Source organism: Cnephaeus nilssonii (genome assembly GCF_951640355.1).
Source record: "Cnephaeus nilssonii genome assembly, chromosome: 1".
NCBI lineage: Eukaryota > Metazoa > Chordata > Mammalia > Chiroptera > Vespertilionidae > Cnephaeus > Cnephaeus nilssonii.
Genome location: NC_137072.1, coordinates 54,670,182 through 54,686,550, shown reverse-complemented (window position 1 = coordinate 54,686,550; position 16,369 = coordinate 54,670,182). Strand labels below are relative to the sequence as shown.

Genomic DNA, 16,369 nt, shown 5'->3' with positions numbered 1-16,369 from the left:
GATGAACTAAATTTCAAAAACATACATTCAATGAAACTTTTTTTTGGTTACAGGAAAAAACATGGGCTTTGGATTGGCGAGATTTGGCAGAGTTTGCAGCATTGTGTTTGCTGTAAACTCCCCAAATCACAGTCCTCACCTGCACAAAGGGATGGACCTTCCTCCTGGTGTTGGGGGAGGACTTAATGAGGTATGGAAGGAAAGGAAAGTAACTGGACTTAAGAAACAGTCAATACATTAAATGTAATTGCCTTTTCTCTAAGACTAAGGTGATCCAAACAAAGCTATATCTGCATCAATGTAATTTTTTAAATATATATTTTTACTGACTTCAGAGAGGAAGGGAGAGGGAGACAGAGACTGAAATATCAATGAGGATTCCACATGTAAGTAATATCTTCTGGCATTATTTGTTTGACTTATTTCACTGAGCACAATACCCTCTAGGTCCATCCATGTTGTTGCAGATGGCAAGATTTCACTATTTTTTTTTATGGCTAAGTCATATTCCATATACAATGTACCACTTCTTTATCCATTCATCTAGTGTTGGACACTTAGGTTGCTTCCATATTTTGGCTATGGTAAGTAATGCTGCAATGAACATATGGATGACTATGTCTTTTTTATTTAATGTTTTGGGTTTCTTCAGATAAATATCCAGAAGTGGAATTGTTCGGTCCTTCTTTGTCTTTTGCTGTATAGCTTTACTTTAAAGTCTATTTTGTCTGGTATAAATATTGCTATCCCAGTTTGTTTTTCTTTTTTTAAAAATTTCTTTATTGATTAAGGTATTACATATGTGTCCTCATCCCCCTTTACCCCCCAACCCCTCCACTCATACCCTCACCCCCCTGTTGTCTGTGTCCATTGGTTAGGCTTATATGCGTGCATACAAGTCCTTTGGTTGATCTCTCTCCTTACCCCCACCCTCCCCTATCTTCCCTCTGAGGTTTGACAGTCTGATTGATGCTTCTCTGTTTCTGGATCTGTTTTTATTAATCAGTTTATGTTGTTCATTATATTCCATAAATGAGTGAGATCATGTGGTATTTATCTTTCTCTGACTGGATTATTTCACTTAGCATAATGCTCTCCAGTTCCATCCATGCTGTTGCAAATGGTAAGAATTCCTTCTTTTTTACCACAGCATAGTATTCCATTGTATAGATGTACCGCAGTTTTTTAATCCACTCATCTGCTGATGGGCACTTAGGCTGTTTCCAAATCTTAGCTATGGTGAATTGTGCTGCTATGAACATAGGGGTGCATATATCCTTTCTAATTGGTATTTCTAGCTTTTTGGGACATATTCCTAGAAGTGGTATTACTGGGTCAAATGGGAGTTCCATTTTTAGTTTTTTGAGGAAACTCCATACTGTTCTCCACAGTGGCTGCACCAGTCTGCATTCCCACCAGCAGTGTATGAGGGTTCCTTTTTCTCCGCATCCTCGCCAGCACTTGTACAGACTCACAGATACAGAGAACATTTTGGTGGTTGCCAGATGGAAGGAGGGTTTGAGGGCTGGGTGAAAAAGATGAAGGCATTAAGAAGTACAAATTGGTAGTTACAGAATAGTCGTAAGAATGTAAAGTACAGTGTAGGGAATATAGTCAATAATATTGTGATAACCATGTATGTTGTCAGATGGGTACTAGATGTATCAGGTGATCATTTATATAAGTTATATAAATGTCGAATCACTCGGTTGTACACTTGAAACTAATGTTGTATGTCAACTATAATTTAAAAATAAAAAATTATTAAATAAAAAGAAATATCAATGAGGAGAGAGAATCATTGATTGGCTGCCTCCTGCGCGCCCCACACTGGGGATTGAGCCCACAACCCAAGCATACACCTTTGACCGGAATCAAACCTGGGACCCTTCAGTCCGTAGGCTGATACTCTTATCCACTGAGCCAAACCGGCTAGGGCAGTGGTCGGCAAACTCATTAGTCAACAGAGCCACAGTTTGCCAACCACTGGGCTAGGGCATCAATGCATTTTTTAAAATGTTTATATTGATTCTAGAGTGAGAGGAAGGGAGAGGGAGAGAGAGAGGAAAAAAAAAACACCCAAAAACATCGATGTGAGAGAGAAACATCAATGGGCTACCTCCAGCCAGGGACTGAGCCTGACCAGGAATTGAATTGGTGGCCTTTTGGTGCATGGGATGATGCTCAACCAACTGAGCATGCAGGCCGGGCTGTATCACTGTATTTTAAACATTGAGGATTCAGTGTTGATAAGTGTCTCTATTAAGAATTACGTATCTTCAAATTCATAATACCAACCAGGAAAAACAAAACATGGAAGAAATCTAACTTTCATTTTACCACTGCATCGGGCTCTCTGTACTGGTTTATGAGTCTTCATTCATAAAACTCTCCCGGTGAGGAAAGTTTCCTTATTTACAGCCTCATTTCCTTTTAGTGTAGGTACCCGAAGAGCTGTCCTATTTCCAGCCTTCCTGTATGAGGAGTGGCTCCAGCTCTCAGAGTAGGAAGATAAAATGTTTAGAAGACCCTCCAACAGTTAGGTCTTTCAGTTCTATTGGCACCTTCAGTCTGGCACAGAGTTCTCAAAACACTAACATGATTTTATTAATGAAGACCAGTGGTTCCCAATTTGATTTTGTTTTAGGACTGGAACATATTGGCCCCATACTGTGTGTTCATAGAAAAGGTTTATAAAACTGCCATCCCTTCCTCTGTGTGGCGTGATTTAAGGATCAACTTTTTTTTTATGGCTCCTAGATGCATGGTTTTATAGTTTTACTGTTACTGATATTTTATAAAGTCCAGAACTATTGGTTACATAAGTACTGCCCGGGAAAGAGAAGTTTGGCAGCAAAACATGGAAATTACTTTTCAATGGCTCAGGCTTCCATAACTTAATTTGAGAGGCTTCTCCAGCATTCAACAACCCCCATGTTTCAAAAATTCTGTATTATATCTTCCCTAAAAATGTAATTCTTCAGTTTAAATTTAATATTTGATTTATTTATCATCAGTGAAGACAGAGAAAAGTAGATTAACATTCCCAATGGGTTATCCATTTATAGCTCATAATAAGTATGGATAAATTATAACCCTCGATGTAATCTTGAATTCCCATACTCATTTTCTCACCTTTATTCCCTCCCCTCTCCTCTTCCTAATTTAACAGCATACAAGCTAGACCATTAAGACAGATTCCAACAATTCCAATGTTGTGTCAATGAAGGGGGAGACCCATTTACACAAGACCATTATTTTCCAAACATTTTGTATCTCCAGTAATTTTTTCGTGTTTTACTACTAGAATTGTTTAGAACATAAATATGTTCATGTTTTATTACAAAAAATAAAGTACACATATTTTGGGTAGAATGATGCAATTACAATAAATCACAACCATCTCCTCTTTCTTGTTGTTTCATCTTTCCAACCCCTGGGCAAAAGGAACGTATTGCAGAATGATTCATATTAAGGCTTTCTAGGAATGTCTGATCCTATATCAAATGCAGATATGTTAAACGTCTTCTCTGAGTTGTTCCTTTGTTTTGTTCAGCAAATCAATGTCACAGTAAGAGAAAAAATATATAACCTGAAATTCCAGTCTTATTTTCTGACCAACTGTTTCTAAAAGAGCTGTAGTGAAAATATATTTGAAACCACAATAATACAGACATTATAACAACAATGATGATGCTTTATTTCTACATGACAAAAGTACATAGTTAAATATCATTAAATATCAGGAATGTGAGGCATATTTGCTACAGCATATATACTTTAAATTCTAAATTAAACAAAAAGCTTTAGCTAAAAAGTGCTTAAGATTTGATTTGATTGTCTACAAGAAGACTAATGTGATGATTTCATAACTCTCTTTTCTATACCGTCAGAATCAACACAAGGGTAAAGGCATTATCGTATTATGAAATAATTTGGCTGCATCTCCATCTTCTAAAACCCTGCCAAGTTGGACCACTAGTGCCAATAATCCAAAGGAACACTATCAATTTTCTTTTAATCAGAAAGCTCCAAAGTTAAGACACAAGGAAACAGATAAGCAGAAATTGTCACAAACTATAAATCCAGTGGTGACTGACATATGTTTACAACACCTGCAATATAATCCTAAAGGCTGAATTTTGTGATTTCTTTAGGTGTGATCTTTTATATCAATACTGCTGAATACTTTTGGAGAGTTTTAAATAATTCTACTTAAGAACTCGTTTCTCTCCATAGTTCAGGTTAAATAACATTACCTGCATTTTACTGATAGGGCAAGGTAATTTATTTTCTTTAATGGAAGGAAAGACCACTTAAATCCTTTGCAGAAGTTCTTTGGAGATAGTTGGACGTTGGTCAGGAAATTACAAACAATAAGAGATGTTCAGCCCCAGCCCGAGTAGCTATTGGCAACCTTTGTCCTTATGATGTATGAACTTTTTAACTGTGTGACTGGTTAAGGGATCGTCTAATCATATATGTCAATAATAAAGAGCAGAGCACCTTGCAGTTTTCTTTCCTATTCCACTCCCCTGTGAAAGACAGATGTGTTGTGTCTAATTATTCTCTGATTGGTATCGGGAGAAACATTAACATAATTGGCACATTTGTTCTAATTAACAGAGGGAAACTGCCACATGCCACCCAATATGAAGAGCGAGCCCAGCAACCATTAGCTAGAAAAATCCACATCTATCAGGAAGGTTACCATTGAACCCAAACTGGCCCTAAAGTCAGAACGCTGAGGGTACAAAGGACAGGGCAGAGCTGAGAAGAGTGTGCACACCTAAGAGAACGGAGACTGGGCCTAGAGTCATTGTGTGCAGCCACATTAATCAAACAAATGGGAAAAGCAATTATGTGGCAATTATCAAATGCACACTCAGCCAAGCCAAGCTTCTAGAAGAAGAATTAGTTAGAAGTTGGGAGTCTGCCAAGTTTTACTGACTGGTTTAGGAAGGGACAAGTTTGAAGCTTTTCCTGTAATTTGTTTGTTTTAACCTTGTCCTTTAGGCCACAGATTCTCAAATTTTGTGGCGTTTTAGAATCACCTGGGAAGCTATTAAAACTCTTGATGTCCAGGCTGCTCCTCATACCTAGTAAATCAGCATTTTGGGGAGCGATATAGGCATGAGTATTTTCTAATGATTCCTAGGTGATCCCAATGTGGATCCAAGTTCAAGAACGGGAACTGCAGGCTGGTTCTGATGATCTTGCTAAAATGCAGATTTTGATCAACTGGCCTGGGGTGGGGCGGTTTGAGATTCTGTCTTTCTAAGAAGCCCCCAGGTCGTGGTAACATAGATACTCTATGCATGACACTTGGAATAGAAAGGCCTTGACAGTTCTAACAGATTACTATAGCGAATAAACCTCTATAGACATTCACCAGATAATGTTTAGCTCCAACTGTTCCAGAGTTTGAAATCCCAGAATTATTTTCTTCTGGTTTCTCACAATGGAAACTTCAGGTTTCTTACCACCCCTGGAAGGTACCTTCATATGACCAAGAAAGTCTTCATTATGTGATGCGAGTGAATTTTACCCATAAAAGTTGTGGATAAAAAGCTCTGGTTCATATATACAATGAAATATTACTCAGCCATAAGAAATGATGAAATCTTACCATTTACAACGGCATGGGTGGACCTAGAGGCTATTATGCTAAGTGAAATAAGTCAGAATGGGAAAGACAGATACCGTATGATCTCTCTTATATGTGGAATCTAAAGAACAATATAAACAAACAAGCAAAATGGAAACAGACTCATAGATACAGAGAACAGACTGATGGTTTTCAGAGGGGAGGGGAGCGGGGGGCTGGATGAAAAAGGTGAAGGAATTAAGAAGTACAAATTGGTAGTTACATAATAGTTACATCACGGGTATGTAAAGTACAGCATAGGGAATATAGTCAATTATATTTTCATAACTATGTGTGGTGCCAGGTGGGTACGTGCAATATCGGGAGGGGGGACACTTGGTAAAATGTATGATTTTCTTAACCACTAAGATGTACACCTGAAACTAATATAAAATGATACTGAATGTAAATTGTAATTGAAAAAAAAGAAGAAAATGAAAGTGAAAAACATGTAGCCAAATGATTAATGTCTATATCCAACTCAACAAATAAAGAGTATTACCATGTAAAAAGAAGAGTCTTAAAATATAAGAAGCAGAAGGCCATTTTAAAAAGTATGCAAAGAATTCCTTACTCCCATGCTATCATGGAGACTGTTCTAGATGTTCTCTCTGGTCAAGAATCCAAGGCTTCTTTGTTTATGTAGCTATTTCCTTCTCAGATTTGCAATGAAATAAGGTGCTCATTTAATGTGCTGACCACTGTCCAATATACTTTGCCCCCTTTCAGTAGGTTTATAAAAGTATGTGTATTTTTGTGTTTGAAAAGGGTTGGTCTTTAAAACAGTTAAAGTCATATCTCTAGATAATTGCAAAAAATAGCCAAAGGATAAAAAACAAGCATGTGGAAATTGTAGTGACATTTTGCTCAGTTGTTGTAACTTCTGTAAAGGGAAAGGATTTGCTAAGAAAGGGAATTTGTTTTCCTGCTGGGGAAACACTCCCTTAATTGCACATATGCCTGGCTCATTGCTTTTGAGAGCTGAGTGTTCACAGACCATATTGGAGAGGGAAACTTGTCTTAAAACTTGTCCATTTTTAAAACCTAAGTTTGACTATGAGGATATAAAAGTGTGTTGATAAATGAATAGTGGAAACTACCAAAGAACCCAAAAGTAGAATGACTATACCTAACACCTTCCAAGGGAACAAAATGGCACTGAAAAGTCCTCAACATGCTAAATTTTCCAGGGTAAAAGGGCTATAAATTGACTAGTCCATGGACAGTTCCTAACCAGTCTTTGCTATCAACTTCCCTTTCAGGATAAGTAACTCTTAGCATTTCTCCTTATTTACCAACTAGAGGCCCAATGCATGAAAATTCGTACAAGAGTAGGCCTTCCTTCCCCCAGCTGCTGGCACCAGCTTCCCTCCAGCATCCGGGATCCAGGCTTCGATCCGGCTGTTGGCAGGCACTCGGGACCTGGGCTTCGCTCCGGCCCCAGCTTCGTCCGGATGGACGTCTGGAATGATGCCCGGAAGCACGTTCGGTCTAATTAGCATATTACCCTTTTATTATTATAGATTAAGAATGTTTATCAGTAGATGAGTGGATATAAAAGCAATGGTACTGCCTGGCTATAAAAAAGAAGGAAATATTACCTTTTGCGATAGCATGGAGGGACCTGGAGAATATTATGCTAAATAAAATAAGCCAAACAGAGAAAGACAAATACCACATGATTTCACTTATATGTGGAATCTAATGAGCAAAATAAGCTTACAAACAGAACAGAAACAGGCTCACTGATACAGAGAACAGACTGCAGCTGTCAGAGGGGAGGAGCATTGGGGGGCTGGGTGAAAACAGTGAAGTGACTAAGCAAAACCTCATAGACACACACAAAACCTCATAGACACAGACAAAAGTAGGGTGATTACTACAGGGAAAGGGGGAGGGAGCTGGGAGGTAGAAGAGGGTAAAGGTGGATAAATGGTGATTGAAAGAGACTTGACTTTGGGTGATGAAGACACACACACACACACACACACACACACACACAGCGTGTTCAAGACCCTGGCTAAGTCTGACCACCTGTAGAAAATACTGGCTTTTGCTCTCTGTGACTGCCATTTTTCATCCACAATGAATTTGTAGTACATATTGACTAGAGGCATATGGAGAATCATTAAAAGAAGTTCCAAAGCTAGACAATTTATGGAAGTAGCATGAATTTTTTCAAGAAATAAAGTCTGTGGAAATAGAAGGCCTTTTTGCCCTGTGATGATAGGCACACCCAGGTCATTGCCTGTTGCTGAGAGAGGCCGTGTGTGAAAATAAGTGAGATCTACTGACCACAGATGTGAGGTCATCGAAGGAAAGCTCACTCTGGTGGGTCTACTGAGCTCTAACATGGGAGGTTTCACTTTCTTCTGAAAGGCCAAGTAGTTTCTAGATTTTGTTTATTTAATAAAGTCAAATTTAAAAACAATGTTCAGAGTTTTTTCTTCCACAGGAATGAAAATAAGCCCTTAAGCTCCACATTTCTTTCATCTCATCTACTGTAGGGAGCGGTTATAGGGTTAAGCCTCAGACTGACCTGCTGGCAAAGTTGCAAACAAGTCCCAGCTTGGAGGGCATAGCCCTCTAAGCATAATTAAGCTTGATCTTGTGACTGCTCCCTAGATCTTTCCTGGGTAGATAATGGGCTGTGGGAGGGGCAGCAAGTGCTGCCAAAACAAGTGAAACTTACAAGAACATTGTAAATTACCTTGCTTACCTCTGACTATAAAATAAACCATCAGCTTGCAGTCTGGATCTGTTCTGTGGCCTCAGCCAGGCACAGAAGATCCACCTAGACCCAGCTTATTCTCTTTGTCTGTCTTTTCTTCATCCTTCACCTGCCCTCCCTCAGGCTCACCGAACCCTTGGCTGTGCTGGCGTGGCACAGTCTACTCTCACCCTATGACCAGCAACCGTCTCCCCTTGCTTGGGTTAAGGCAAGATGTCCCAAATGGTGTCCCTGCTTCTCATCTCACACTTCCAAAAGCTGTTTTCAATAGAGCAGGAAAAGTTATCTTTCAAAGACATGCATTAGGACAGGATAAACCCTTACTGAAGACCTCCAATGAAATTTCATGCACTCAACAACAACTCCAAACCCCTCACCAAGTCTGTAAGTCCCCAAGCTCATCCTCTGCACTTTAACTGAAGGTGTCCTGCCCTTGTCATAGCTCAGTGTCTCAGAGACTAGCCTCCTTTTTCATCGGTAACCACATCAGTTCCTTCTGAGTCTCTTCCCCCTACCTGGAGTTTATGGACCCAGATCTTTTTCAAGTCTGGCTCTTTCCTATAGTTTAGATCTCGGCTCAGACATTATCTCCTCAGATAGATTCTCCTTGGATTGCAAAGTGACTCCTAATCCCCAGCAACCATCAGCCTCTCAGATATCATCTTGTTCCATTTCCTCTAATTTGTAGTGACTGACAATATATTTCTCATTTATTTCTATTCTTATTTAGTGTTTTGCTTCATTTTATTAGATTTTAGGGACTTGGACTAGACTTGTATCTCCTGCAGCTAGAAGAGTGTTGGGTGTACAGTGAATGGAGAATAAATATTTCTTGACTAAATGAATTAATGATTTTAAAAACACTACATTTTGGCCCTAGCTGGTTTTGCTCAGTGGTTTGAGCATTGGCCTGGGGACTGACGGGTCCCAGGTTCAATTCCAGTCAAGGGCACCTGTCCGGGCTGTGGACTCAATCCCCAGTGTGGGGCACACAGGAGGCAGCTGATCAATGATTCTCTCTCATCATTGATGTTTCTATCTCTCTCCCACTCTCTTCCTCTCTGAGATCAATAAAAACGTATTACAAAATAATAAAATAAAAATAAAAAAGCTATAGGCCCAAAGAAACTATGTATGTGCAGAAACCAGGACACAAATCCTATATAATAAAAGGGTAATATGCAAATAAACCGAACGGTAGAACAACTGGAACAACCGAACAACTGAACAACCGATTGCTATGACATGTGCTGACCACCAGGGGGCATGCATGGAACATGGCGGGCATTGGCTGTGGTGGGATGGTGGAGCAGGTAAGCGGGTCGCCAGACCAAGGCGGGGTGCTGGTCGCAGCCATCAGGGCGAGCTTCCGGTGGTTACTGAAAATTCCTTTCTCTTGTGTGCCATGGTCCCACCCGATGCTTGTATCCGCTGCCAGTGCCAGAACCACTGCTTGCACTCACTGCTGACGCCCTGTGCCAGCCCCGATCGCTCGGTGCTGTCAGCGGGTGTGAGCAGCAGCCCCAATCACCCCTCAGGGCTTCTCCACCTCCCCCTGCTCCTGAGGGGAGATCGGGGCTGGCAGCCGCCGCTCACACCCGCTGCCAGTGCTGGAGCCGCCTCTTGCACCCGCAGCTGGTGCTGGAGCTGCTACTCACACCTGCTGCCGGTGCCCAGTGCCGGTCCCGATCGCTTGGCGCCATCAGTGGGTGTGAGCGACTGCTGGCCCTGATCGCCCCTGAGGGCTTCTCCACCTCCCCGTGCTCCTGAGGGGCGATCGGGGCAGCAGCTGCTGCTCACACCCACTGATGGCACTGGGCCCACTCACACCCGCTGCTAGTGCCGGCCCCAATTGCTCCACGCCTTCAGCGAGTGCAAGTGGGGCTGGCAGTGTGAGCACATGAGAGCGGCGGTGGTGGGATCAGGGCTGCCTGCTGATAGGGGACCAGGGGCACGGTGGCAGGGTCCCTGGGTGGGTGTGCGGAGGATGGGCCAAGACCCACCCTGTACCCACTGCAGCCTTGCAGCCCACAGGTCCATTCAAGGTGCACGAATTCGTGTACTGGGCCCCTAGTCTATTATAAGTCAGAGAAGGTTTGTTATTTCTTATTGTTTTTTAAAAAAATGATGCTGATATTATTTAATTTTATTATTATTGTAAATTTGGTTTACTTGGTTATCTGGGCTTGCAGTAATCTTTGTGTATATCTATATATATAAAAGACTAATATGCAAAGTGTCCCTGTGGGAGTTCGACCATTCACTATGATGTGCGCTGATCACCAGGGGGTGGCACAGAACGAAGGGATGCCCCAGCCGGCAGCTGGCAGGCGGGGAAGGGAGGCCCCAGCTGGCAGCCGGAAGGCCCCAATCGGCCCTGATCGCCAGCCAGGCCTCGGACCCTACCTGTGCATGAATTTTGTGCACCGGGCCTCTAGTTATATATAAAGGACAGATAATGACAGAAAAACATGGGGTTACTAGAATAAAGAGGTGACAATGGCTGCCCTGGCCAGTGTGGCTTAGTTAGTTGGGCAGTCCCGAGCACTGAAAGGTTGTTGATTGGGTTCCTGGTCAAGGCACATGCCCAGGTTCTTGGCTCGACCTTCAGGGGGGGCAAGTAGGAGAGTGTAAACTATGTTATACTCTCACATCGATGTTTCTATCTCTCCCTTTCCCTTCCTTTCTCTCTAAAAATCAATAAAAACTATTTTTTTTAAAGTGACAATGGCAAACATCGATGGGACCAATGCAAAGCTTGCCAGCTGACTATGATCAGGGAACTTAATACTTGAGCAAACCTGTTTGCAGGGCTGATAATCATCTCAAAATCAAACCCCTTCTTGTTGGTATATGCATGCTAGGAGAACATTCCAACAGGTGTTAGTGGGCACGGAAAGCAATGTCTCTTTCCAAATTAGTATTCAAACTCTCTTATCTCTAAATCTCCTCTGCTTGCAAAGAATAGAAAGCACCGCTCCGGAGACAACGCACCTGCATGGAAATGCGGCAACATGAAGCTCCAGTTATGAGGAATGGCAGCGAAGCACGCACGCCTCTCACGAAACAAAGTGTTCAGTGGCCACATTAATAATCAATTAGCCGGAGAGCCACCTGATGCTGCTCATTTGGCTGAGCCTCCAGCGGCCAGCAGCTTTTTGCTCTGGCAGTATCGGCTTTTAAGAAATCTGTTCCCTGTTTATCAGGACTAAACCCGGCGAAATAATCTATTCCTTTGCATGTCACCCCATATTTCCCCACTTGCTAATTAAAGATGCAAATGTTGATAAATAAGATGCCATTTTTGGAGCACAACTGGGTCAGTAAGTTGAACACTGTGCCCTGTGCCTCCAATTAAACTCCTGTGAGAAATAGCTCCATTATAATTAGAGGAGCAATTACCCCCTTGTTAAAGGTGAAACAAATCGCGGGTTTTAGTGCAAAATTCAGTGTCGTTCCTTCTGCCATGCCAACAAACCTTGTATCCATTGCTGTCCTGATCCCGGTACTCCCCAAAGGAGACAATCCAAGGACATACAGCATCGCTGGGTGTATTTCTGGCTCACCAAGTGACAGCAACATTTTCTAGGCATAAACTCCAAGGAGCAAAGAGGGGTTCATTTCATAGAGTGCCCGGGTTCTGCGGGCAGAGCCGCCCCGCGCCTGCGCATGGGAGCATTCATTTCCTGGCTGCTTCAGGGAGATGGGGAGGTTTCTGTTGAAAGCGGGGTGAATGCCTCCCCAGAATATTTTTGCAGAGATCCTAGCAAAAGTGTTATCAAAAATACTGAGCAATACCACTTTAGAGTATTTCTAGTCATCCTTTTTCTTTCTTTCACTCAGTCTAGACTTTTCACTTTAATATGATTGCTATTAACCTGCCCTATAGTCCTCGAACGGAAGTAACTCCCAATGGCCTTTTAGTTCCCGTCCTGGTGGGCTGGAACCTTCGCTGCACACTGCGTTCTCTCTGTAGGTTGCATCGTCAGAGGTGACAAATACCCTTTTTCTGGAATGCTCCATTCCCCGAGTTGCAGCCTCTGTGCCACATCCATTGGGGACTCTTTATTTCTTAGTTAAACATACTTAAGAGAATCTACTAGGGAACCTACAGTCAGCTGGTATTAGAGATAAACATAAAATCCCCTTTTGCTCCTATTTTATTGCCATCTAATTAGGCAGCCAAGGAGTAAACAGACACATTTGAACACTAGTCGCAGTCAGAGCTATTTAAAGTCATGGTACAGAGGGGCTGACATTCAGCCAGTCACACTGGTTGGTCCACACCAAGTGTTGAGTACCATCGTTCTGTATCTGCTGCTAAATAACGGGGTGCCCCCCTTCGCGCTCCCCCCCCCCCTTCGCCCGTTGTGCCCGTTGACTCCCTGGGATTAAGCAGCTGAAGTGTTTATAGCTGTCCTAGCACGAGGCCCTCGGACCCTGTCCCGTGTTAAGGAAGCAGTGTGCTTGTTAAATATTTTATTTAATTTAAATATGTTTTTATGGGTTTTAGAGAGAGAGGAAGGGAGAAGGATAGAGAGAGAGAAACATGGATGAGAGAGAGACATCCATGGGCTGCCTTCTGCATGCTCCCTACTAGTGATGGAGCCTACCACCTGGGCGTGTGCCCTGACAGGGAATTGAACTGGTGACCTCCTGGTTCATGGGTCAACGCTCAACCACTGAGCCACACTGGCTGGGCTGTTAAATATTTCGAATACATAAAATAGGTATAAAGACAGGGCTTAGTAAGGAGACCAGAGGAGGAAACGACCAGGTCTAGAGCCCTGAACCACGGTGCCCACTACATCGGTTTCCTTCACCAAGGACTACTGAGACCAGTCTTAGTCAAAACTGTCACCCCCTGGAGACATGGAGCAGAAGGACCCTGGTTGGGCCTTTTTCCTCCCCTGAGGCTTTCCTTGTCATCTCTTTCCCTCTCTCTGAAAAGAACTACCGGCAGTACCCCCAGCCCAGATTTCCTCACACTCAGGAAATAAGAGGGCTGGGCCAGTCTCTTGGGCTCATGATGACTAAATGGAGAACAGTAACTTTAAAAATCAGAGTAAGGACAGCAGTACACCGTGACCTGTTGGAGATATTGGTCATCGATACATTAGACATTTACATTAATAAGGGCGTTTCTTTGCTTTACAGCTCACAATACCTTCCACTGTAGCATTTATGGATTCTAACCAGAGCCACTGGCTGGAGATCACAGGAGGGCATCTTGGTGACCCTTCATAGGACAGAGACTTCGCCCCTCACACCCGCAGCTCCCGGCAGAGGTACAATGTGCTCAGTGACTGTTTTGATTTCTAGAGGTTGAAGTCAGTGTTCTGTGAATCAATAGGTGATAACAGAATACTAGCACTAATCATGGTTGATATTTCTTGAGATCTTTCTACTTGTTTGCATATATTATCTCATTTAAACCTTACAACTATGTTCTGGATAGGTACTATCATTATCTCCATTTTGTAACTAAGGAAACTTAGGCAAGGAGAACTGAAATACCTTGCTCAAAGTCAGAGTTTGAAATGGTGATAGCTGGGCTTAAACCTAGAGTTTTGTAAGGAAATTAGTTTAATATTCTGCAGTTAAGACTAAAGCCAAAAGAGTGGAGGAAGTGAAATGTTATTTATTACCTCAGAATGCCTCTGACATTATTTGCACCAAACAGGTACCATTTAACTTAAGATTAGTAGAGTTCTTTAGAAACTTAGCAACTTGCATGGAAGAAAGAAAATCATTGCTTTCTGATATTCTGCAAAGAATGTACCTGACTACTTCTCCAATGGAGTGAAACATAAACCAAAGATCAATTGACTCCATGTGTTCATTGAGCATTTACTATTCCAATTCTACAGCATCATTTGCCTTTGGCACAAAAGGAGCAAAAATTCTTGCCCCTGCGGCCTGATAGCATAAGGACAGATTTTATTCATGGTAAAATATAAGAGTTTTACCTGCTGGTTTTTATTTAAGATTAATATTCCACCCTATGCTACTTTTATGCATTTAGATTCCTCAAAAAAATAAACAGAATATTAAATAATAACTGCATTTATCATTAAGTTAAAATAATCTTTGATCTTTAAACTCACAAAGTTACATTTCATCCCTTTTTAAAAAAAATTTTATCTGCCACTCTTGAGTAAATCATCGTTGTTAAGATACTCATTAGGTTCCAGATCTTGGTGATTCAAAGGGTTTGAAAAGAATCTACATAGGAGTTTATTAGCCTGCTCTCCAGTATGTGTGTTTGATCACTCCTCTGACTTCAAAAAAAGGAAAGCACATTACATATAGCTCTTTGAATGCCAATGGGTATATGATTTTTGAGCTTGCCAAGTGTTAATTGGTCTCTTCCCCAGTGGTGATACAAGTAAAATTTATAGCCATTTCACTTGCAGTCACGAATCTTTTACTCCTTGACAAAGTGAACCACTAAAACATGAAGAAGTTACTAAGCTCTTTCACTGAACATCTTTGTAGCGATCAGCTATCTTTAAGAAACATCAAGTCAAAATGAGGCTATGGATACCTATGTTCCCCAGAATGTGTTTTGATCTTTAAGGTAGTTTAGTGGATGAGTTTGCATTAGAATTTTAGAAATACAATTAGGAGACAGATGCACTATTATAATATGTGAAATGAAATATTCACTAGAGTTGCCTCCTTCCTAATCACAGTAAGTCATTTTGCATGTCAGGGTTGGAAGATAATTTGGTATGGTTGGGAAAAGCAGCTCTAACTATGCAAAAATCTCTGATGAGATACTAGAAAATGCCCTGGAATGCCAGTTACAAGGCAAAAATAGCTCTCTTATTTCAAAGTAAAAAAAGAAATTTTATTAAGAGTGTCACTTTGTGTCTTTTCATTGACACATGAAGATATGAATGGCTGTGACAGAAAAATTGAGTCGTTTTGTAAAGGCACTGCCTAAATTTCTAACTAATTCATTATTATTAAATAGTGAAGAGCAATCAGATGTTTAATTTTGTTGCCCATGGGACCAGTTAACTGAGCTGGCTCCCACCTTTGCTTGAACCTTCAGAAAAGTAAAAAACAACGGAAACCTAATAGTAAGTACACTGTTAGCTATTAAACAGTTTTTTGGACAAGTTGTAAGTCAAAGTAGTAGTATTTTGCAATTTCTTAGATACGGATAATTCAGGGCTTATTTTTACAAAATATCAGCTGACCCATAGTTAGGTCCAAATTGTAACAATTTCAGAAATGCCTCTTTCCATGTATGCGATAACAAGTAAAAATCCCAAAGGACTCAAGGTAGTTTGGAGGCTAACAAGATCCACCAACCAATTGACAACTATGTCATTTGTCAAATTAAAGTTTTTCTGGGCTTCTAGGATACTGGATCGGCTAGGGTAATAGTGTCTTCATGCATATTAGGATGTTTCCCAATAATCATAAAAGGGTGATCTTTTTCAGTTTGTTAAAATTATTTGTTAACAAACAAAAGACACGGTGTTAGATGATTTTCCTCAATAGTATGCTCTAGGATGATGGGGGTATCTCAAGAAGAGCATGGTGCTCTTTGGTAGGCCTGTCCCACCTAGACAGGCATTTTAAAAGAACACTGGATTGCATGGTGCTAATGAAAAGTCATGATATGAATCAGATTCATAATACTTCATTGGCAATCGATAGGCTTTGTTTTAGCAAAAACAGAAAATGAACATGAAGAGTTTGATGGAAAGCTTATAGGTTGAAATTAATTGACACTTGTCATTCTTTAAGCATGTTTTTAATTCCTGGTGTATGAATATGGCTCTTAGGTATATGTTCATGATTAGATCATGGAATAGGAAATACATATGTGGAGTGCACAGACTCACCGACACACACACATACACACACACACATGTATACACACATACGTTTTGCGTATTTATCAAGCATAGTACTAAAATTGATGGTACATTTTTAAGATATACCATTCTCTCTATGATAAGCTCCAGATAAAA

General features: G+C 41.2%; 1 protein-coding gene across 2 annotated transcripts in view; it reads right to left on the bottom strand.

Moving 5' to 3' along the window:
- The window catches only part of UNC5C (unc-5 netrin receptor C), a 388,870-nt gene that overhangs the window by 95,844 nt on the left and 276,657 nt on the right, over positions 1–16,369 (bottom strand). The gene's annotated exons all lie outside the window — the stretch shown is intronic.